Source organism: Protopterus annectens, chromosome 5.part0 (genome assembly GCF_019279795.1).
Source record: "Protopterus annectens isolate FY-2018-M chromosome 5.part0, PAN1.0, whole genome shotgun sequence".
NCBI lineage: Eukaryota > Metazoa > Chordata > Ceratodontiformes > Protopteridae > Protopterus > Protopterus annectens.
In genome coordinates this window covers 1075161351-1075187467 of record NC_056735.1, presented here as the reverse complement: position 1 = coordinate 1075187467, position 26117 = coordinate 1075161351, and the positions used below count along the sequence as shown (strand labels likewise).

Here is a 26117-nt window from a genome sequence, read left to right as displayed (position 1 = left end):
GTTTCAAGAAAGCTGTATTCTTGGCCTTGGACAATGGAGCTTTACCATGTGCTGTAGTAATGCTGGGTGCCTGGCATTCCTCCAGTATTGTGATTGGTCCTTTGGGGGGGAAAGGGGTAAAGTTGGCACTGAATCTGTTGGCCAGTATGTTGGCAATATCTGTTTGCTCAGTATAGGAGGTACCATTGTGCAGTAACTCAGAGCAAACTTGGGTATTGTCATGGAGATTCTTGATATAACTATAGAAGGCTTTGTGGTTGTCTTTAGTGTTTGCTGCAATTCTGCCTTCATAGCTGGCTTTAGAGGTTTTGATAGGGGATGTCAACTTTTTGTTGAGATTAATAAGAGAGTTTTTCCAGTCTTGGGACTTCACTTTTTTCTGCAATAGTTTCTTCCTTCTATTGTATAGTTTATTAATGACAGGGGACCAACAGATTGGCTTCCTTCTTTTGGAGGAGAGCATCTTGGTTCTGTTGTGTATGGCTAGTTCCATGCATTTATGTATGTGTTCGTACAGTGCATTGTTGTATGATTTGGCAGTCATGCATCTATTTTCCATTGACATGGATGCCATGAAGTTAGCCACCTCTGCTTTTAGGAGCCCAAAGTCAGCTTTGGAGAAGTTTTTTCATGATGGTTACCTTTGCTGGGGGTGTGGGTGAGATGTGGATTTCCATGGTGATTAGTTTGTGGTCTGATTTATGTGGAGGAATTGAATATTGGTGTAGAGCAACAGTTTTCCATGTTAGTAATAACCAGGTCAAGAATATTGCTTCCTCTAGTAAGAATAAGCTGGTCCAAGGCATTGGAATTGATGAATTCCAGGAAGCGTTGGGCCAGTGTATTGGTGCATGAGTAGTTTTCCCAGTTGATGGAGGGGTATTTGAAGTTGCCTAGTATGAGCATGTTGGGTTGGACCCTAATAGTGTCCAGGGTGCTTAGGAACATGGAGTGAGAGTTCTGGGACATGGTTGGGGACCTATAGAAGACTACAACCTGATTTGCCATCTTACCCAATGCTAGTTGTACCTGAGTATCTCAGATACATTATGCTGGGCTACTAGTCTGGAGGTGTGCATATCCTTTATGAATATGGAGATGCCACCACCTTTAGAGTTTCACTTCATGTTGTGGGGCTGAAAGGTGTGGAGTGTGTTATAGCCTGGTAGTGCAGGGGTGCTTTCTGCTGCTTTAAACCAGGTTTCTGTTACAGCACAAATGTCGATGTTCTCCATTTTGAGGAGTGCTTCGAGCAAGTGCATCTTGAGATTTAGACTTCTAGTGTTGAGCAGCATGACTTTCAGATTGCATTTATTTATAGCTGTTACGGTGGTAATTTGGTCTTTGGATCATCACCTAAAAAACGCACTATAGGGGTGCAAGAGCCTTACCCAGTATCTAGAAACCAAGGAGTGACAGATGTAGGGCAATTCTAGCAAAGCATAGAGGTCTATCAATCATGTCATCCCAAGCAGACAAATACTGGATCCCCTTAGAATGACACCAGAAATGTATCCAATTTTTGAAGTCAATTATTTTCTTCTTGTACTACAGTATCATTCTGAGAGATGGTAGGCTGCTGCTCAGGGCTAGGATCATACCTGCTTGGGCTACATAATCCGACAGCTCCTCCATGTCTCTTTTCATGTCGTCCAGGGAGGTGCATCTCAGGTCATTTACACCCACATGGACAGTGACAGAGTCATACTTGTACTTGTTGTGGAGTGACCTGAGTGCATGTGTTATGTGTTGGATTCTGGCACCTGATAAACAGCTGAATGTTACCTTCTCCTTATTCAACCTAGTGAGTGGGACATCAGTGTGCCTCACTATTGTGTCACCTATGATTAGTGAACTAGACAAGCTGTTTTGCCTTAGGGGTTTAGGTTGAGGGGCACACTGTGTATGTGAAATATGTGTCTTGTGGTTTGTGATGTGTTGTGGTGGTTGAGTGCATTTCTGCTTTGGAGGTCTGTGCTGTTTGGGTAGATTTCTATTGAGAGCCTCGGCGAAGGTGGGTGTGTGGTTTGTCTTTTTATGTGAGAGCTGTGATGGTGGGTGTTCTGGACGGCTATGTGTTGCATGTGGTATGGTGGAGGTGTTGGCCTTTTCCTCTTGACCAGCTATTCCGGTCTTGGCTTGAGAGTGGATGGCTTCCAGTTTGGATATATAAGTGCATCTCTCATAAGTTTGAGTGTTGGGAGGTAAGAGGAGAGGGTTGTCTGTGTACATGAGGCAGTTGCTACACTGCCTCAGAATGCCCAAGTTCACCAGGTTAATAACTAGAGCTGTTTCCTTATTTAGTCCTTTTACAGGAAAAATGTCACTCAAGGTGTCTGAGTCTGTAGAGCGCACTGCCAAGCACTTGAAGGGAAACTAATATGTAGACCCTGAAAATTTAAGGCTAAAGTATTTAGGCAGATATTCTGAAGTTAGAAAGAAATCAAGCAGTACTTACTGAAAAATAAAGAATTAGCTTGTCAAAAATGATGAAAAGAGGAGAATTGCATGAATGGCTACTGTCTGGCTACTACTAATGCTGGTCTCAGCACAGCTTCACTCTGTTGGGATACAATAGTCCTTTGTTTCTACTCTCACAAGAAGCAAAATGTTAGCACCACTCCCAAGAAGAGAAGCAGGCCACGGCCTGTTTGGTGATCCACAGTCTTGTCCCAGATGATGCAAGGGTCTGCAGGTTTGTAGCCTTTTTCTGGTAGATGCCAAGAATAGCGACCAGACCAATCAGGTACATTAAGCACAGACACTCACTGTCCAACCAGAAAGAGTCAGGAATCAATGCACTCTGCTCCTACTCTCACCAGGATCAGAATATAAGCATAGATTCCAAGCTGTCACCTATAAAGCAGTTATTAAGCTTTCTGGTGATCAGCAGTTTCCAGTAAATAATGTAACTGCACTCCTTCTCTCACCAGAAGAAAACAGAAGCACTAATCCCAAGATGGCTACTGAGAGGCAGAATGTGGGCTTTCCAGTAACTGGTGGTCTTACAATACATGCTTAAAGGTAAGATGAAAAAATGGTTTATCCTAAGCACTGCAGTGTGCAATAGATGAGTTAAATGTGAAAGTAGATAACTTAAGTTTTTACCTGTCCAAAAGTTAAGTTTTAGTGGAGAGTCACTATTTTTAAAACAGCAAGATAGATTGAAAGGGGGTGGCCACTTTTGTATTCTAGTACTATGGAATACAGTAGGATGGCCAATACATTTAAATAGTTGAATGGGAGTGATTTCACAAAATGATAATTTTGTGCTTATTCACACCAGCCAGTAAAAGCAGAGAGGAAATTATATATGTGGTCAAATTAACATATGAAGCAGGCAACTAGAAATACAGTGGTGTTTAAGAACACAACAGTAGCCATATGGGAGGGAGGAAACATTTCTGACTGACTCACATGAGACAGAGCTGTCATCTCTTTTCAAGTTTTAGTATGTAGTTAAAAGTAGAATACAAGTAAAGCACAGTGTAAAAAATCACAGCATGCAAAATAGAAAAAGGCAATAAAGTAATACAAAACACAACAAATAAAAAGCAAACTAACCTTTTCCTCACAGCAAACTGTAACAGAATCTGGGTGAGCCTTTCCAGTAAAGCTCTGAAATGTTTTATTTTACCCCTTAAATAGAAGGTTTAGTTCCTAGCTCCACCCCTTCAGTTCACAGATGATTATCCTTAGCTGACCTGTTGTACTTCATGTGTGACTCTGTAATTGACCTCTTCTAATTTCTGTCTGACTCACAAGAGACAGAGCTGTGGTTTCTTTTCAAGTTTTAGTATGCAGCAAAAAGCAGAATACAAGTAAAACACAGTGTAAATAAAACAAATCACAGTATACAAAATAGAAAAAGCAATAAAGTAATACAAAACACAACAAATAAAAAGCAAAATAACCTTTCCCTCACTGCAAACTGTAGCAGAATCTGGGTGAGATTTTCTCCAAGTATTGTTGGCTTGAATTCCATTTCCTGTTTCTGTTACTGTCTATGTCACTCCCTCTCTCTTTATCTCTCTGTCTACACATGTAGAAGTATAGACCTGTTTTGCATAGGCAGCAGCTTGCCTTTTGTAGGTAATGCTCATGAGCAGGTGATGGCCTATGCACCAGTTGGTGTCTCCCACTTGCTAACTGCATGCAGAACAGCTGTGTTGTTCTTCTGGTAGCCAATAGCATGGTAGCACACTCCTATAATTGAATACTTCATGTGGGCATTGCCCCTTTTCCTTGCCTGTGAGGAGAACATCATGGAGGTGTGTGAACAAGGGCATCACAGAGGGTAGTTGGAAATACCTCTTACAACAAAACATATGGAGACAGCCCAACAAAATGGTGGAGAAGGTCCCAGACTTAGGGACAAAATATGAGTATTGCTATTATACATTTGGATTCATGCTAGTTTAACAGGGTTTGTGTGGACATGGATATTCTGCATGGGTCTCAGTCTGACACTGTTATGTAGTTGAAACTCCGTATGACCAGACCACAATGTTCTTTAATGACAAAAGTTAAAATTCAATGGATTCAGCGCTATCGTCTGCCGCAAGCAGACTTCTTCAGAATAATGAATACACAGTACCTCTTGTTTTTATATTGTTATTTTAAATTAATTTACGACATAATTGATAAATTAGTAAATTAATTAATTAATTGAACCTGGAATTGAAACGGTTGTTGACCAAATAAACCATTAATGGGTTTCTTCTTTATATGGTCATACAATGAAGAACAGGAAATGCAAACGAATGTTTATAAAGTACATACTTTTTAAAGTACTATACATTCTGTTGTTATGTTTATTCTTCTTCACACCAAATAAATTAATAAATTCATACACAGAAATTAATCTTGTTATAATGCTCTCTTTGTTTCTATATATAATATATAAATACATAAATAAATAACTAAATTTACAAAATGTATAGGAACTTGTTTTGAAAAAAACTTACAATTGGGTCTTACTTATCTTTTATATATGTTATAAAAAAATATAATAATTGAATCATGCTCTCACTTAAAAATATAATTATTAAAATCCATCCATCTTATTACTACCTATAATATAATAACATTCTTATAATATTTAATCAATTTCATTTCTGTTTATATTATGGTTTAAGAAAGATATATTATTATAGTATGTTAAAAATTATTTGCTTACACATAAAAAAATTGGTAAAAAATTCCAGAGTACAATATACAATATCATTATTTGAAACAGGTGTAAATGTTGCCTAAAAAATACACTATTATAAGTAACAGAATATACTATAACAAGGGCTAAAGTACACAAATTGTATGTCACTTGTGGTGAACAATTGATTTATATATTATTTAACCACAAACATTAAAGCTAGGCAATGTGAAGTGGAATCAACTATTATACATCAGACTCATGTTGAACCAATTTTTTAAACCCATGAAGCCATATCTATTATACATCAATAAATAAAAAATATATATATTATATTTACCTATTTTTGATGTTATATGCTTACTTGTGCATATGTATATATATGTATGTAAATATAACTTTAAACCTTTGAGGCTTTATCTATTAATATGGGTTTAATACTTATATATTCATTAAGCCCTGGGGGGGTATTTGATCTTAGCAATAATTGCCATCTAATTTCCTTCTGTAACAGAATGTTTTTGATATTGCCCCCCCTAGAGTCCATTTTGATAATTTCCAAAATTCCAAACTTAAAGTCTGTAAAACTTTCACATTCTAACGAATGTTTAAACAAGGCACTTGTCTCCTTTCTCCTTTTAATGTCGTGGGTATGTTCGTAAATTCTTTCTCTGAGAGTCCTCTCAGTCTTACCCACGTAAAAGGAGAAACATTTGGAACAGGTAGCCAAGTACACCAACATCCTACTTCTGCAGTTGCCTTTGCAGAATACTATCTTACTTTTTAAACCATTCTTTAGTATAATTTCCACTGATAAATTAATATATGCACACTGCCTACATCTACCACATTTTGTGGTGCCTTTACAAGTTCCTATACATTTTGTAAATTTAGTTATTTATTTATGTATTTATATATTATATATAGAAACAAAGAGAACGTATAACAAGATTAATTTCTGTGTATGAATTTATTAATTTATTTGGTGTGAAGAAGAATAAACATAACAACAGAATGTATAGTACTTTAAAAAGTATGTACTTTATAAACATTCGTTTGCATTTCCTGTTCTTCATTGTATGACCATATAAAGAAGAAACCCATTAATGGTTTATTTGGTCAACAACCGTTCCAATTCCAGGTTCAATTAATTAATTAATTTACTAATTTATCAATTATGTCGTAAATTAATTTAAAATAACAATATAAAAACAAGAGGTACTGTGTATTCATTATTCTGAAGAAGTCTGCTTGCGGCAGACGATAGCGCTGAATCCATTGAATTTTAACTTTTGTCATTAAAGAACATTGTGGTCTGGTCATACGGAGTTTCATTTCATGGTTTGGTGGACTTTTACATTTATCGAGTGCTGCTTATACTTTCCGTGTGAGTCGTGACCAAATTTTTATTGTGGAGATTACACAGTTCCTGATATTATAATTTTAACCATATTGGTGCCTGGAAAATGGAACAAACTCTCAACGATTCCACTATGGTAGGTCTGGACATTCCGTTCAACCAAAGTGGAAATTTACTTGATACCCAAAGGGAAGTTTCCCGTTTGAGAGAAGAGATCTCAACATTGCGTGGAGATCTTACCAAACTTATAGAATTATTTTCACAAGAGGAACCGGCATCCGTGAGGAGTAAGAATACACGCACCGTTGGTCATCATTTAGCGCAGCCGTTGACGTCATCTCCACGCTCTGAAGTCCGGAGTTATGGTGGTAAGAAGACCTTGGCAGGATTAGAAGCGCGAAACCACGGGCAGTCGTTTGAAGGGGAGGCAACCGGTTCACATACCCATGTTAACATCGTGGAAGACAACCAGGGTGAAGAAAATAAAGCCGATGGTGGCGACAAGTCTAAACAACTACAAAAAGGTACTGTTTTTGGTAGTTCGCATATTTCCTCTAACGTGGCAGTAAATACTGTCAAAACACGCCGGATGCTTAACGGCGGACATAGTAAAGACAATTACAAGAACATTTTAGATAAAGCATTTTCCTTTGACGGAACAACAAACATCAATTCCCACAGTGGTGACTTTATGGAATGTCCGGACAACAAAGTGAATGAACGGGAAATGACTTTAAGGGACAAATTGTTTCATTTTGAAAAAATTCTATATAAATATAAGTGTTTACAAATTGACAATAACTATCTACATAAATGTTTGACATATAAAATAGTCCCGCAGGGACTCAGATTTTATAAATATCCCTTTGGTATTCATTACACTGAGAACGTGATAAATGACTTGCAAACTTTTTTTGACGATTGTGGGTTCACACTGATGTCGAAATTGATTAAATATAATGAAGTACAGCTAAAAAAGTTATTTGATGAAGTGAATGAATGTCAGAATGGAATTGTTAGGGACTTGTTGTTTGAAGATTATGAAGGTTTATATATGAAAATTTTAAAGAGAGTTGAAGCTAAGATAGAGAAAGTATATTTAAGGAAACAGGGTAAACTTACCAGAGATAGAGAACAATACAAAAAAGGTACTAGTTACCCACTTCCATTTCAGAAATACAAGAAAAATCAGGAAAACAATAGATACAAGGTTACAAATGGTCATTACAAAGATTTAGGAAGAAACAAGAGGGTAGAATTTCAGGAAAGGTTTGAAACAAGAAACAGCCATCTGGATGAATTGGATACATTTCACGAGGACATTGAAGCTTTTTTAGGACCACGCAGGTCAGAAAGACTAGCAAACAAGCAACGAAACCCCTCGGATCCTGGACCGCAGGAATACACAGAGGGGGGAGATTTTGTATGGAGAACCAGAGGGAGGAGAGGGAGATAGAAGAAATATATATAGAAGAAAATGGTATTACACAGATATACAAAGGATTTAAAATACATAATTATACGAATTTGAAAGTGGAAAAACAACATTTTGATTTATTTTCAAAGGGGTTTAAATTTGTTAAAACAACATATGGAGACTTGGCCAATATATTATTAGAGTTAAAAATATTCCTACGAAAATTAAATTTGAAAATAACTTGTAAACAGAAACAAACTGGGAATATACCAACAAATGAACTTTCAGTTTGTGGCCAAGTTCCTAGTAGAAGTAGTATCTACAATCCCCCACTACATCCAGTGATAGGGACCTTTGAGGCTATAGCAACCAATGATATTTACGATACTTTTGAAAAATCAAAAAGGTTGCACAAAAATTTGAATTTAAATGAAAAGGAAATTATACTAATGGAAAATTTAAGAAAGGATATTAATCTGAGGTTTATGCAACCCGACAAAGGTGGTGGAATGGTTATTTTTAGCCAAGAAGCTTACATTAACATCTTAACAGAATTATTGATGGATGAAAAGACCTATACCACAGTATCGTATAATGAGATTCAAATTGCTTATGGCAGAATTGATAGTTGGTTAGAAGAATATCTTATAGACACTAGAATTGGGAAGGAAACATACAATTTCTTAAAACAGACATATCCTTACATACCCCAAATCTTTGCAATACCCAAGATACATAAGAATATTTTTAAACCACCCTTTCGTCCCATAGTGTCAGCGAAAAGATCAAAAACTCAACCATTGGCAGTCTATATTGACCATCAATTGAAAGAAATTGTGAAGAACCAGACACATTTGGTGCAGGATTCATGGGATTTTTTAGGTAAAATTACCAATAATCTATGGTCGGAAACAGTAAAACTAGTGACAATAGATGTTAAAGATTTGTTTACCTGCATCCCTAGAAATGAAGGGTTTGAATACTTTGAGAAATGTGTGTATAAATATTACAATACAACCGTGGACAACAAAAAATTGATAATAGAATTGACAGAAATAGTCCTCGATAATAATTTTATCATCTTTCAAGGGGAATATTATAAACAGATTACTGGAGTGGCCATGGGGGCAGCATGTGCCCCCATATATGCAAACATGGTTCTACTTGGATGGGAGGAGGAATTTATTTTTCAAAGCCCACATATGAAAAATATAAAAATATATCTCAGATTCCTTGATGATATTTTTTTATTATGGGAAGAAGACACTCCAGATGACTTAAAAGACTTTATGTCTTATATAAACCAAACCACCACCTTCTTGTCTTTCACTTATGAGATCAAGCAAGAAAATATAAACTACTTGGATATCACCTTAAGTAAAACAACCAGTGGTTTTAAATCCAATATTTTTCGTAAGGAAACATGGTGTAACAGCTACTTGCAATTCAACAGCCAACACCCCCTACATCAAAAGAAATGCATTGTTAAGGGTCAGGCTGTAAGGATTGCAAGAATGACTTCACAACATCAAGACCTAGAGAAAGAATTTTCCTTTTTATGGGAAAAATTTATAGAAAGGGGGTACCCAATGCAATTTGTAGGTGACATTTTGACAGAAGTATATCACGGTTGGGGTACACAATTTAAACCATTATTAGGTGAAAAGTTTACACCAAAGGACAACAAGTTAGATGAAATTATTGATTACAATGGTGCTTGCATGGTTGAATACAATGGCTTCTCAGATCACTTTACTGATATTATAAAAAATAACTGGAGTATTTTTAAAACCAATAAAGATATTTATGAAGTGGTGGGAAAAAAAACAACTTTTACATACAAAACAGCAAAAAATTTTAAAAGAATCTTTGAAGCCGGGAAAATTAATATTGATCAAAAGAAAGGCACCACAGAATGTGGTAGATGTAGGCAGTGTGCATATATTAATTTATCAGTGGAAATTATACTAAAGAATGGTTTAAAAAGTAAGATAGTATTCTGCAAAGGCAACTGCAGAAGTAGGATGTTGGTGTACTTGGCTACCTGTTCCAAATGTTTCTCCTTTTACGTGGGTAAGACTGAGAGGACTCTCAGAGAAAGAATTTACGAACATACCCACGACATTAAAAGGAGAAAGGAGACAAGTGCCTTGTTTAAACATTCGTTAGAATGTGAAAGTTTTACAGACTTTAAGTTTGGAATTTTGGAAATTATCAAAATGGACTCTAGGGGGGGCAATATCAAAAACATTCTGTTACAGAAGGAAATTAGATGGCAATTATTGCTAAGATCAAATACCCCCCCAGGGCTTAATGAATATATAAGTATTAAACCCATATTAATAGATAAAGCCTCAAAGGTTTAAAGTTATATTTACATACATATATATACATATGCACAAGTAAGCATATAACATCAAAAATAGGTATATATAATATATATTTTTTTATTTATTGATGTATAATAGATATGGCTTCATGGGTTTAAAAAGTTGGTTCAACATGAGTCTGATGTATAATAGTTGATTCCACTTCACATTGCCTAGCTTTAATGTTTGTGGTTAAATAATATATAAATCAATTGTTCACCACAAGTGACATACAATTTGTGTACTTTAGCCCTTGTTATAGTATATTCTGTTACTTATAATAGTGTATTTTTTAGGCAACATTTACACCTGTTTCAAATAATGATATTGTATATTGTACTCTGGAATTTTTTACCAATTTTTTTATGTGTAAGCAAATAATTTTTAACATACTATAATAATATATCTTTCTTAAACCATAATATAAACAGAAATGAAATTGATTAAATATTATGAGAATGTTATTATATTATAGGTAGTAATAAGATGGATGGATTTTAATAATTATATTTTTAAGTGAGAGCATGATTCAATTATTATATTTTTTTATAACATATATAAAAGATAAGTAAGACCCAATTGTAAGTTTTTTTCAAAACAAGTTCCTATACATTTTGTAAATTTAGTTATTTATTTATGTATTTATATATTATATATAGAAACAAAGAGAACGTATAACAAGATTAATTTCTGTGTATGAATTTATTAATTTATTTGGTGTGAAGAAGAATAAACATAACAACAGAATGTATAGTACTTTAAAAAGTATGTACTTTATAAACATTCGTTTGCATTTCCTGTTCTTCATTGTATGACCATATAAAGAAGAAACCCATTAATGGTTTATTTGGTCAACAACCGTTTCAATTCCAGGTTCAATTAATTAATTAATTTACTAATTTATCAATTATGTCGTAAATTAATTTAAAATAACAATATAAAAACAAGAGGTACTGTGTATTCATTATTCTGAAGAAGTCTGCTTGCGGCAGACGATAGCGCTGAATCCATTGAATTTTAACTTTTGTCATTAAAGAACATTGTGGTCTGGTCATACGGAGTTTCATTTCATGGTTTGGTGGACTTTTACATTTATCGAGTACTGTTATGTAGTTGACAGAACTCGCAATTGTAGAGCTATCTGCAGAATGGCCAGAGGTTTGACTCTTATGTTTGGTCTGTTTCTCTGACAGTTGTTGTTCTTGCAAATCACTAGCATACCCTGGGTATTGCAGTCAGTAAATGCTAATGTCCATTTGTGTTTCTGACTTCATATCCCTCAGTTAAGATATGTTACAACAAACCCTGTAACACCAGCAACTTTCTCAGTTTATGACAGCAATATTTCAATTATGCCCCTGTTTTTGGGCATCTGGCCCCCAATTATGTCAGGCTTTGTCCAGATGTCATGCAGTAAGTGGTTGATAGGTATGGTATATCATTAGTTAGTGCCTTCCTTCCTGATATCATCCCAGTAATGTAGCAGAATGCCAGACATGTTATGAGGAAGAAACCACATATATGAGGACAGAGCCTGGACATTCGGTGGGAATCTGTACAGTTGAGGGTCTGTGTATGTGTAGCAATTGTTAACAGACTGTCAGGATTCTGTAGTAGTGTAGTGTGTAAAGGTTTGTTGTGCTGTGTAGGGAGGGGGGTACATTTAAGTTTCATGGCTCCTTTTCTATCTGACTGTGTATGCTGCTCCAGTTTCTGGTGGTCTATCAGCTGTATATGTTTGTAGGGGCAGACTGAGACATGTTCTGTACCACTGCAGGAGTCAGACTACACTGAGACTTGAGGAAGTATATGTAGGGTAGTATGTGAGTGTCAAACATGATATTTAAATTCACACAGTCATTATACTCTACTGTTTATTTGGCTTACCAGCATGTCACTGTGACTGTGGTGAAATTGGTTGTGAGTATGCAGACTAAGACTAGTGACTGTTTTTTACTACTGTTATATCTCTGTAGTGCCTGATATATTTGCAAATACATGTGTAATTTCCATAACTGACTTGGGGTAGTGTTGTGTCAGTCTGACTGTAGTTTGGATGGTGTTTGATGACATGCTAAGCAGCTCATTGTACTTTCCCTAATGTCATGTTATGTCCAGATATTCATAGGATGTCCAGTTGTCTGGCTCATATCTTTGGTCTGGTCCCCATAAGTGTTGTGTATGTCGGACAAATCAGTGGGATGATGTGAGGATTTCAGGTATTAACTAATGAAAAGCAAATGAGTCCTGGGGTTGTGCTATTTCAGTCAATATATGTTAGAACAGATGGTGTTAATGTAGCAACTGTCTCAGCTATCTAGTCAAGTATTTCAGATATGTCCCTATTTTCATGGCTTTTCCCCCCACTTTGTCAGGCCTGGTCCAGATTCATTGCACTAAGGAGTTATGAGCATACCTCTCAACTGGCCAGATTCTTGCAGAACATCCAGGTTTATTACTCATATTTTGTCTCTTTTCCACAAATTATTCTAATTTCTGTCATAAATCACTGTGATGATCTGAGGATTTCTATCAATAAATGATGACATACTTTCAGTTCCAGACCTCATAGCCTTCAGAACATGTATGCTGAAACAAACCCTGTTACTAAGAGCAATATTTGAAATACATAACTAATTGTGGCCCATTGTCTCCCCCCCATATGTACAGCATTTGACCAGATTTCTTGCACTAACAGGTTGAGAGGTATGGTTCTGAGATATGAGTGGACTCTCTCTCTCTCTCTCTCTCTCTATATATATATATATATATATATATGTGTGTGTGTGTGTGTGTGTGTGTGTGTGTGTTTCATATATATGTATCTCCATACATATATATCTGTATATGTATATATACAAAACCTGAGTGATTCCACAGAGCTTTTTCCCTATTGTTGAATGACTCTACTGCATATGTTTGAAAAAGCATCAGAAATTCCTACAGCTCAAATGGTGTGTTGGTACATTGCTTGTGATTCAAGTATACAGGGTCCTGAGTTTGCGACTTGGCAGGGCTGGTTCTTTTGTTGCTAGACAGAATAGTGGCTGATGGAGACAGAGTGATTAAAGCAGTTTTAAGCAGCTTTAAGCGGGCTTGCGTGGGTTTGCATGATACTAAGCAATGCCAACATATGGTTAATCATGCAGATGCATAATCCATTTTGGCTTCACTTAGCATCATACAAACTCACTTACTCCCTCTAACTCCTGCTTACACTCAGGCTAATTCCTTTAAAAGAAAAGAAAAAGTGGTTATAAGAAAGTGATGAAATGGGGGCAAGCAGTGGGTAAAGCATTATTAAAAGCAACTAGGGATGTGCAGGATGGGTGTAGAAAAGGTCCATAGCTGTCCATTTGTATTACAGCAACAGCTGTGCAGTTGTATAGAATTTGGAGATGAATGTGGTCAGTCAATCTCCAGAGAGAGGGGTGAGGACAACAGAAATGTGTTGTCAAGCCAATTGGACCAGATCACATGTGTCCATTGAACACCTGTGCAAAATGGATAGCTATGTATGGAGCGATGATTGTTTTGGGGACAGATGCCATTTTTTTCTTTGTTAGGTGAGAGTGAGATGTTGGGGAAGGTTGGTAGGTATGTCTGGGGAGGTAGGTTTGGTAGGGAGACAGAAAAGTCAGACTGGACAGCAGAGAGGTGTAGTGTATGGCACATCTTGAGGGTAAACACCTTTGATGGGTAAGGTGTTTGGGAATCAGAGACCCATGAGCCCCCTTATGGATACAGTGTGACTGACATCCCCACCTGCAGGCAGTCATGACTGCACCTTCACAGCCCCAACAGTGGCTGTGCTGGGGGCTGGGCAGGAGGGACAGCCTGCTACTCAAGGTGTGACAGGTGGCCCTCCATCTGGTGCAGATAGCCACCCAGCTCACAGCGGATGGCACTGCAAACCATACCCTGGAACTGATGGCAGATGACAGGCTTATCTCTGTGCTCACCCCCAGGTGATGCAGGGCCTGCAGGAGATGAAGTTCCATGGGGGATCCCAGACATGCTGGAGCTGGTGCCACAGCCAAATGGGGCAGAATGGGTGGATCCACTGGGATCGGCCTTCCCAAATGTGCTATGGTGTTGAGGTTTGCCAAGATATATTGGTTAGTCATGAACAAAACATTTCAATATTAGATTTAAAGGCATGCATGGGTGTTCAATCATAGCAAACAGAACACAAGCATAACTGGAACAACAGTAAGCATTGTAACAACATGCCAGTAACAATTATGACAACAGGTCACCAGCAATGGTATTTGAACAAGGTATGTTAACATGCTACCAATTAATTATATGAACAATAATGTAACACCTGTCCCAACATTAGGTTTGATAACAATATACCTGTAGTATATGAATAATAATTAGTGATGCAGATGAGGGGTGGGGGGAGAGAAGAAAAGTCCATTAACAACTGCATAGGCCTCTATTTTAACAACAGTACTGCTCAATACTTTAGAGGTCTGCCCTCACTTTACAACTACCTATGGCCTACCTATGACATACCCATATTTGTGAGGTGGGCCATGTAGACGGCCTTCTGTACAATGGTCCCCACTTGGTGGCAAACTGTCAAGTTGCTAACAACCTCAGTGAACAAGTCGTCTCAGACCTGACTGCATGCTCAGTACATTATTACTGTCAAACATAGTGTGAATGACATCTGCCACAGCAGGAGTGATGGCTCTTCTGGCATTTCATTTGCAGTGATGCTTCTTGTACCGGTCAGTAATTGGGTGAGTGCCTCTTGGGGGATGGCCACATCAGTAGTGGGATGTAAGACAGTGGGCAGCTTGCAAGCATGCATACACCTGGTCAGCCACAGATTACTGCTATTGTCCTGTACCTCAGATACATATATCTCAAACAGTAGAGGCCCCCAGACCAATCCTTGGGGTACCCCATTGTGGATGAATATACTTTTAGAGATGGGTTCTACTACTTTGACTGAGTGGCTACTATCATTGGGCCAGTTAACTACCCATCTTGTAACCTACAGGTTGGTGCCTAGCTGTGTACGCTTATGTATCCTGTCCACCTGGGGATTAGTGTCAGAGGACTGGGCTAGGTGAAGGTAGGCATTGTTCACCATCTTCCCCTTGTCCCTGTGTTTGTTGACCACTGCAGAGAGGTCAATCAGGTTTCAGAGGCCTGATCTCCCTTTGGCAATACCATGGTGTCTGCGCCCAGGCATTTTGATGTTGCTGATGTCCCTATTCAAAATGTCCTTGATATTGCCTCCCATGCTTTTGCAGAGCAGGCTAGTTAGGCTGATATGCGGCATATTGGCTGGGTTGGTGGATTGCTACACCTTTGTGTATAGGGATGACAGTGGCTGTCCTCTGTGTAAATGGGTTGACATCGGTGCTCAGGCTGTGGTTGACTACAGTGTGGAATGGAACTGAGATCCCATGCCTGTGTTCATGTGGGATGCAGCCAGGGATGGTATCATGACCATGGAGACCTCTGTGTGCTGCCTGTGAGAGGGCATTATGGACTTGCTTCCTGATGATGAGGGGAGGGGGGCAGGTGCTGCACATGCACACAGCATCAATGGGACCGGACGGTGTCCCAGGCTGTGTCCTATATGAGCTCAAAGATGAACTAACCCCTCACCTAAACACACTGTTCAAACTCAGCCTCTCCACACACTATGTACCCATAGAGTGGTGCACAGCAATGGTTATTCCACTCCACAAAGGTGGAGCCCAACAGACCCCGGGAACTATCGCCCTGTAAGCCTGACTAGCTTTTTTGAAAGGCTATGGAGTGCATCATAATGGAACTCATTAACAGAGACATTGGGAACCTCCAAACACTGGACCCTACCCAGTTCAGCTTTGTTAAGGGCAGATCATGCCTCCTAAACCTGGTGGACTTCTTTGAGACAGTTACCAAGGCAATAGATGAGGGAAAGGTGGTACACACAGCCTACCTAGACCTCGCTAAGGCCTTCAACACCATTCCCCATTCTGGTATTATAGACAAGCTCACCAGCCTGAACATAAACCCCTACATCACAAGATGGGTTGCCAACTGGCTCACGGACAGAACCCACATGGTGAGAGTTGCGGGAGCTAGGTCAGACTCTAAACTGGTTACAAGTGGCATTCCCCAGGGCTCAGTCCTAGGACCCCTCCTGTTCGGCATATACTTCTCAGAGGTACAGGCAAGCACAGGAGGACTATGGCTGACCAGGTTTGCAGACGACTGCAAACTAGGGGCTATAATTGACTCTCCGGCTGACACAGACATCCTCCAAAAGGGTCTCACTGAGACAGATACCTGGTGTCAAAATCATGCCTCAAGCTGAATGCCAAAAAGTGCATAGTCATCCCCTTTGGAAAAAACAAAGTACCCACAAACTACCACATAGGTGGTAGCCCCCTAAATAAGGAAGATGTAATAAGGGATCTGGGGACCCAAGTAGATAGTAATCTCACCTTTGATAATCACAGTGCCAAAGTGGTTAGAAAATCCTTCTACGTGACCCTCCTAATCACAAAAGGGTTCGCATCCAAATCTAAAGAGGTCATTGTGCCCCTCTATTCCTCACTCATCAGACCCATCATAGAGTACAATGCCCCATTTGGAATGTACCTTACAAGACACCTGCAACAGCTGGAAAGACCACAGAAGTACCTCACCAAGATGATCACTGGCCTCAAACAGATGCCCTATGCAGCTCGACTGAAGAAACTACAGCTGTACTCGGTTGCATACCGCCTACTCAGAGGTGATCTCTGCCTGACATACAGGATCATGTCCAACCCAGAATTGATGGACATGCTCCACCTAAAGAAAACCTTATCCCCTGGAGTCACACACTCTAGGGCTCTAAACCTCACCACAACAATAAATAGAACATGCTGGAGGGATAGATTCCTGTCCCAGAGACTTCCCATGCTTTGGAACAAGATCCCAATCTACATTAGGCAGAGCTCCTCACTAACACTCTTCAAAAGAAACCTTGACGAGTGGATGGGAAACAGAAAGTTTACCTCAGGGATCACTTCAGTGGCTCTGCTGGACAGAGGCACAGGGAACTAATTTAAGGGGGTGGTGAAAGCCAACACATTCTGACTAGGCTTATAAATGCCTTCAGGCAGATAGCCTAGTACCTACCTATGAACCTATGAACATATGTACCACTGGGAGGACAGGGGGCATGGTGTTTACACTTCACCTATTTGCAGTCAGTTGCCTATATCTATGCCATATGTGCATGCAGTGTTATTGACCACCACTACAGAGCAGATTTGTGTGTTGCCTCTGGAATTGCAGACACATGTGTGGAAGGCCTAGTGATCTGCCTTGGTGGATGTGTCCGATTTGCACTCAAAGACAGTCTTAGGGTACATCACCTGTGCCCTTATTTGCTTGTACAGACCAAGGTGACATTGCTTCCAATGAGGCACCTGTTCCTTTTTTGCCTGTCCAGCAATTGTTTCCACCTGTTATGGTATTTGTGTATTGCTGCTGTCCACCACAGGCATTTACCCTACCTTGGGGGAGATGATGTTGTCCTGTCAGGTACTGCTGAGTCCATACAGCTATGTGGGTGCCCACATAGTATTATGGTGTGGGCCTGGACATTGCTGCTAGTTCCAACAAATGGGACATTGGCTGTACAGCAACTTCTACCTACTCTGAGAAGATTTATAGTAATTTGTGTACAGTTCATTCTGTTTGACACTGTAAAGGGGGGTGGGGAGCAGGGGAGATGGTGACCTGAACAGTGATGGCTATGCAGTCAGATATTACCAAGAGGGATGGCACTATAGGAGTGCTACAGTGACTACTCATTTTGGTTAGGACCAGGTACATGAGATTCCCACCTGCTGTAGGAGTGCTAAACAGCTTATCCACTGCATTGCCATTGACAAAGCTGAGGAATCCATATGCATTCAGGTGGCGTAGGTCAGGCACACTGTGGTTGGGTATTTGAAGTCACCCAGGCGCAGGCTAGATGATTGAATACTGATAGATTCTAGCAGGTCCCAATAGGTGTGGTTGGTGTCCATAATTGGGTTCATGTCAAACCAACGACATATTAAAATAACGAAAGTCACTACAGTGAAACGAAACCATTGACAGTTGAAAACATCTACAGTACATGTATACAAAAGTACAGCGCTAACATGGGTCCTGCAAGGGGGAAGTAAAGGATATGATATGATACTGTACCCATACTACTTCCCCCTTGCAGGACCCATGTTAGCACTGTACTTTCGTATACATGTACTGTCGATGTTTTCAACTGTCGATGGTTTCGTTTCGCTGTAGTGACTTTCGTTATTTTAATATGTCGTTGGTTTGACATGAACCCCCATAATTATGGTTGGAGGCCTGTAGCTAGCTATGATATGAGTAAGTGTTTGGTCAGCTATTAACTGCATTCAGGATGGGTGTGTATGTGTATGCTAATGTTCAACACTCCACCTCCTGTGGCTTTGTGGGCCTCCATTTGAGATCTAAACATATGATAGGATAAGTGACCTGCCAAGGTCGATGTGCTCTCCGCAGTTAGAAAGCAGGTGTCAGTGACTGCACAAATGTCAGTATCCTACAGGATAAGGTACGCTTCCATTGACATGGGTGTCATGGTAAGACACCTACCTCCTGTTAGAGCAAGTCATCTGCACAACGGCACACACCAGTGGTGGGCAAAGGCCAGTAAATAGTGTCACTTTATGAATCTAGCTGAAACACACTTATTTGCCAGGAAAGATGGTGTCACATTCACAGATGTACTCTGCAGGATATGTCATCTGACAATGAAATCTATGCTAAATTGTTATGATTTCAGTCTTTAATGGGTTGACAGTGATGTGCCACACAATACACAACTGTCTGAGGCATTGACTACAAATATGAGGCAAACGTGGTCAGTCTGCAAAACTCTGCACAGTTGTCAGGTATAGACTCAGTATATCACATACAATTCAACACACACATCTGCACCTGTCGTGTATGCACATACCCTATATACATCTCTTACATTTGTAAGACAAGCATATGTATCAGAGTAGCATTCACAGGTGACATATGAATAATTACAACATCCCAGGTAGCTGGCCTACCAATGCCACACTCAGTATTGGACAACAGAGACTCCATTAGTAGTCATATATGAGCTGACCTTTACTGGGGAGACTCACAGGCCAGAGATGTGCTCCATGTCAATGCAGATCAGGCAAGTAGTAATGGCCATAGGTGCTGGAGAGCAGCATGTGAATCCAGCAGGTCTTATTCTGGCCTAGTGTTTAATGTCCAGAGAGGAAAAGTTATAAACTTTAAAGTCACCAGCTTGATTCTGTGCAATATGGAAGGGCGGTAACAAACAAGTAGTAGAGTTAGTCAGAGATTCAGGAGCAGAAATTAATGGTGTTGTCTCCTCCCCTTCAAAGAGCCACATCTGTTCACCAGAAAATTCCCCTGAGCACCTCTGGCTTGATGTTGCACAGATACATGTTGTGGTGCTCCCCAATTCCAATTAATCTGTTGCTTCCTTGGGCATTTGAATTGCCTGGGTAGTGGAACTTTGTATAATGTAACACTTCAGACTCACCTTAATCATGTAAATTTGCCAAATGTTAATGGTAACCCTTGTTTAAATGACTGGCTGAAATTTAATAATGTGCTTAATACTAGTGTATCTGCTTCAGATAATAGACTTTGTGATAAATTATCCAAATTTGACCATTGTTTCTTAAAAATTAAAAAACTTCAAGTGGACACTGAATATTTTAAAGAATGTGTAAAAAGATGGATTGTGCTTAAGGGATTGCATTTATGGCACTTTCCCACTGGTCTTGTTGCCAATTTGGGTTTCCATAAATAACTTTTGCAGCTTTTTGACAAACACGGCTTTGAATACATGGAATTAGTTATCAAAGATAACAATGATACTATTGATGCACTAACAAGGGACATTTTGGTTTTGGACAGAAACATTACTCAAGATCTTGCCTTTTCTGACAAGTTTGAGTATACTCGTATCTTGCGTTCCATTGATGAAGAAATGGAAACTATTAAGGCAAGAAAGTTAAAGAAGCTGAGTAGAGACATTAATGTGTACAATTCCAACACTGCTTACTCCCCACCACCCCCCAGTTCCCAGGAGTGGACTTATAAACCTCCTGTAAATAATACTGAGACTGAAGATATAGTTGAGTCTATGTGTAATAATTATGGAGATGAGATTGATTTTTTAGATACAACAAAAGTTCCCCTACCCAGGTGATCTGAATGCCTGTGGAACCAACAGATGAATCAGAATTGGGGAGCACCACAACATGTATCTGTGCAACATCAAGCCAGAGGTGCTCAGGGGAATTTTCGGGGGAACAGATGCGGCTCTTGGAAGGGAAGGAGACAACACCATTAATTTCTGCTCTTGAAACTCTGACTAACTCTCCTACTTGTTTGTTACTGCCCTTGCATATTGCACAGAATCAAGCTGGTGACTTTAAAGTTTATAACCTTTCCTCTCTGGACATTACTACTGGTTTGTGCAATCTTTTTTCTAAAGGAATGACTTCTGTACCCTCTAAAAAATAAATCTAGAACATACACTTATTGACCTAAGGTTATATGTGCATAAACTCAATTTGCAACTACTGTTTCCGAATGATACCTATGTAAACAATCTTTTAAGAATTTCTAGTACATATAGCCCACCTTTACACCCTTCTCTCGAATTGTTCAAGTGTATGTGTGAATTAGTTATTAGGACCTTGCATAGTAAACACTCTAGAGGTTATATCACACACGGTAATTTAACAGAAGAAGAGAAGTTAGATTTAGAATTTTTGAAAAATGCATCAGGAGTAAGATTTATTAAACCAGATAAAGGAGGAGGTTTAGTTGTTTTGAACCAAACTGATTATATTAAGAAAATGAAAAATCTTTTGGATTCATAAACTTACCAAAAATGCTCAATTAATGAATTTAACATTGCTTATATTAGGATAAGAAGTTTTATGCAAGACTTATTTATTGACGGTTCCATCGATATTCATCAGTCTAATTATCTTACTGTGAACTACCCCATTACACCTACTATTTTTGAGGTTCCAAAACTTCATAAGGATGTGTGTCAACCCCTGATGCATCCCATTGTGGACGCAAGGGGCTTGGTTACACATCCTCTAACCAAATTTTTGGATTTTGAACTAAAAAAAGTTTGTTTTAGGTGAGTCTCTTATATGTATAGACTTGGGATTTTTTAAAGAGATTAGGCCATACTACGTATGAAGTCTTTATTACTATAGATGTTAAAGACTTATATACAGTCATTCCCCATCAATTCGGTGAAGAGTCGTTCTGTGAATATCTTGCTAGTAAGGGTATCGAACTGGACATAATTAACACGTATGAACAACTACTTGACCTAGTTTTAACATCTAACTTTATTTGGTTTGAAAAAGAGCTGTACCTTTGAAAAGAGGGAATTGCAATGAGCTCATCATGTGGGGGTCTATATGCCAACATTGTTATGTTGGTTTGGGAATGGAAGTTTTTTTTTTCCTCTCTGTTTTTTTTCTTTTTGTGATATCTATATTCAATACCAGGATGACATTTTTATTCTATGGTCCGGTCCTGTTGAAATGATTCACCAATTGTTGAATTATATAAACAATACTACAGCTTTTTTAAAATTCACTCAAGTTTTTGACCATAATACAATTTCATATTTAGATGTGTTAGGAAGAATTGCACAGAATGAAGGTTTACAACTGAAATTTTTCACAAACCTATTTATTCTAATGCCTTTTTATATTTTCAAAGTAACGATCCTTTTTCCCAGAAATGGGCTATTGTCAAAGGACAATTTGTCAGAGTAGCCCGGATGGTTACAAAATGGGATAGGTTTTTGGAAGAATGTAATGTCCTAAAAAATTTGTTTCTCAAAAGAGGGTACACAATTGCATTACTTGAGGAATTTATTTTGGAAGTAAAAGAAAAAAGAGCTACACGGCATTTTAAGCCTTTATTGGGAGATAAGATTATACCATGCAACTCTCCCAATCAAGTTGATTTAACATGTAGTGCTTCTAGTGATGTATATAATCCCATTATTAATAATCAATCTTATTTAAGTCAGAGCACTAGTATTAATCAGAATTCTTTTTCGAATGTCTTGATCACTACGTTTAATATTGACTGTTATTCCATTAGGAATATTTTGTCTAAAAATTGGAAAGTTTTGGAGATGGAAAAAGAGGTAAGGGGTTGTGTAGGGAACAGACCCACTTTTGTATACAAGAAAGGGACAAACTTTAAGAATATTTCTGAAAACACTAGGGGCAGTAATAAGACTGGTCAAATGATGAAATGTGGTGCATGTGTTTATTGCAAACATATTTTAGATGTAAGCCAGGTCTGCATTAATGGTTACAGCATTAAAATTTCAGGTAAAATAAGCTGTAATTCAATGAAACTTGTTTATTGTGCTATTTGTCAGTTTTGTCCATGTTTTTATGTGGGCAAAACTGAACATAAGCTTAAGAGTAGGACTGGCAACATTTATGTGATATCCATACACACAAGAAAACTAATGCTTTAACAAGGCATATTATCTTTAATAGAGATCATGAGTTGAATTTATTGTTTTAAAAACACTGAAAATATCTGGAAGGGGTGGATCATGGCCGCTTTTGGTGGAGAAAGTGGAGCTACTCTGGCAACTGTGGCTTGGGGCTCAATTTTGGCCAGGGTTGAACGTAGCAGAATCTTTAAGATGTTTACTTAAGGTAAAAGCTAATTCCAGATAAAAACAATGTCATACAATATTTTTGATAAAAATGTATTATTAAGTAATATGTTTTATTTTAATGTTTTTTAAGTTGATTTTGAGTTTATGATGTTTTTAGGGGAGGACTGTGTTTGGATGCTGTCATTGGTCTCTCTTTTTAGGTGTATCTGAATTTTGCAATATGATTGGTTTATGATGTATTTTAATATGCCTAGTTCATTAAGTCATGTTATCTGATGAAGTTTTGGATAAATTTAACAGGACAAAAGTGCTTATCTACCTGCTGTTTTCTTTTTGTAGATTTTATTGCTAGGCATTTGCTGAATATTTATTTGGATATTTTACTTGGAATAAAACTTGGTGATGATATTCTCCATTTGAGCTGCCTTTTTGCCTTCATTGGTTCTGGTACTATTTTGTGGATTAGTTGGAGTAAAACATACCCATAGTATATGAATTATTGTATTGGCCCAGATGAGGGGGGAGGGAGACAAAAATTCCATTAACAACTGTTTATGCTTCTATTTTCAACAACAGTACTGCTCAGTACTTTATGGGTCTGCCTTCACTTTACATCTACCTATGCCCATAGCTTCTGTAGCACAAACATACCTATTAAACTGTCAGCCTGGAATGGTATGGGGCAAACTGTGACAACTCTGGGTACATGACTAGAGGGGACTCATACATTTCCTTACCTGTACATTCTGTGGAGAAAAATATCTGTTAATACTACCTGACTGTTTTTTACATTTATTTCTGATTTCCTTGTGTATAGATATGCGCACATCTTAGTACCACTCCGTGGATTCTAACCATGTCTGTGTGTGCAAAATTAACAACTAAGCTATTTCTCAACACACTGAGCTACTGGGGAACTGCTGTTTCTTGTTTCACTGGTTTCTGCCTAATAGTCTCTTGGTTAGAGAGTCTGAACTTGTAATCCTGTGATGCACGCATGACAGATTGTTATTCTACTATTCATTAATCCTTTGGATTGCTACAATCTGGAAAGCAAAGGTTAACACAAGGCAATGCTGGATGGAACACACTTTGAAAGTTTACACATTACTATTCAGGGTTCAGAACTTATTGCAGTATTTATTTCACATCTCAATTATATTTTGTTTTACAGCTTCACCATCTACAGTTTTTCTTAGCTGGTTCACAGAAGAACTCAGTTAATGTATGCTGTCAGCCACATTTGCTGCGAAGAACCTGTATACATTCTATATGTCTATAACAACATACCAGAATAAACACAACAGTTTTTTGTAGGTATGTTTATTGCACATCAGTATTAGTCAGTCAAACTTTTTTATTTTTTCAGTTTACACAGTAACAGTATACCTACTAACAGTAAGCAATGTATTTCTTCTTAGCTATTTGAACAATATAATGCAAAATAGATTTATACTCACCAGCCTGTCAGCGTAGCCTCAGCAGTCTGTCAGCATGGGCTTCTACATTCATAGCCCTCTCTGCTGCAGCTGTAGGGGAGAAAACAAACATGCATACCTGTCTATCACATTCTCCAAGCTAGTATTTGCTACAAACTACTTGATAGTGATACTTACTCACTACTGGAGCATTCTGTACCCATGCATCTTAGACGCACTGTGCCAAGCACACCCCTTCCTCCTCTTTAGGTCAGCATAGTGGTACTGTACCTGCTCACCAGTCCAGGGGATGGCAGTAGCACTGGTAAGATGATGTGCGAGATGGTCCCAGGCCTCCACTTTGCACTGTGAGCCCTGGCACTGGCCTGCAGCATTTTCTCATCATGGTTTTCTACAAGGAGTCCAGCTATGACCCTGGACTCCTGAATGCTCCAGCGCTGTGCCCAAAAGCGCACTCCTTCTCCAACACCAGACATGTTCCTGCAGAGATCAAACTAAACAGGTTATGGCTGTATTCCCGCCTGCATGGTTTAAATAAGGCCATATTCTCACCCTTTTCCATCATTGGACCATTTCAAAAATGCTGAGCACAGCTTAGCAGCTCACAAATCTGCTAAGCTGAGTTGAACAGTGCTTAAAGGGGTAATTGCTGAATACTGCTTAACAGTGCAGAAATCCACTTAGTTGAGCTACCTACTGCTTAGCAGTCATGTCTAAGTGATGCTTAAACCTGCCAAGCATAGCTGAGCATTGCTTACCATAGCTCAGTTTTCATAAAAGAAAAAAAAAAAACTATCAGAATAATGACTTCATTTAGCTGGTGTATGTAATTTACTTTACATGACATGCCTCTATGTGCTTTCATTACATTAGTAAGGAGTGTGACTATACTGTATGGGACACTTGTGTATACATGGGTAATCTCACATATGCTCAAGTCCCAGCACTCACACTTCCATTTTACACCAGCTATACTACTCTGGTTGACAAAAAACAGTTACTACATAATTTAAGTTTAAAAAAATAATTTTAACACTGCTTTCCCATATAAAACAACTTGTTTGTCTTGATACTTGAACCACGAACACCGGCATTTGAAGCCGTGACTCTAACCACTACACTATCTCGACTTAGGAATTTTAGTTGTATATTTTTATTTATCTCCTATGGGATGTTTAAGCAATGCTAAGTGGAGGGCCATAACACACATACCCGCTTAGCTACAGTTAAACATTCCTTAGCATGTAAAAAAAAAGATTTATTATATTATTATTATATTATTATGCTATATAGTGAGTACAGTGGTTTTCTGACAAGTAATCGAGGACTGCAGTCAGGAAATAATGGCATAAATTTGACTTTCAGACTTCTATCCTTTGGTAATTCATGCTAATGCATGACCTGTTTTCTATCAACTTTCTAAGTTTGTGAGGGCAATATTTAAGAAGTGTCCCTATTTTTAGGGCTTTGTCCCCCCATTATTTGTGCCTTTGTCCACATGGACTGCTTTAGCAGGTTGCAAGGTGCTGTACAGCACTTTTTCAATCCAGCTTTAACAGTTTGCAAGGTGTCATATGGCACCACTTTTACAATGCAGGGGTTGTGTCACAGAACCTGTCATACACCCCCTGCTTTGCTTTCCTG

The 26117-nt window shown here is 38.5% G+C and overlaps 1 protein-coding gene across 1 annotated transcript in view; it reads left to right on the top strand.

Annotated features, from left to right (window-relative positions):
• The window catches only part of LOC122802322 (interleukin-18 receptor 1-like), a 977051-nt gene that overhangs the window by 639386 nt on the left and 311548 nt on the right, over window positions 1-26117 (top strand). The gene's annotated exons all lie outside the window — the stretch shown is intronic.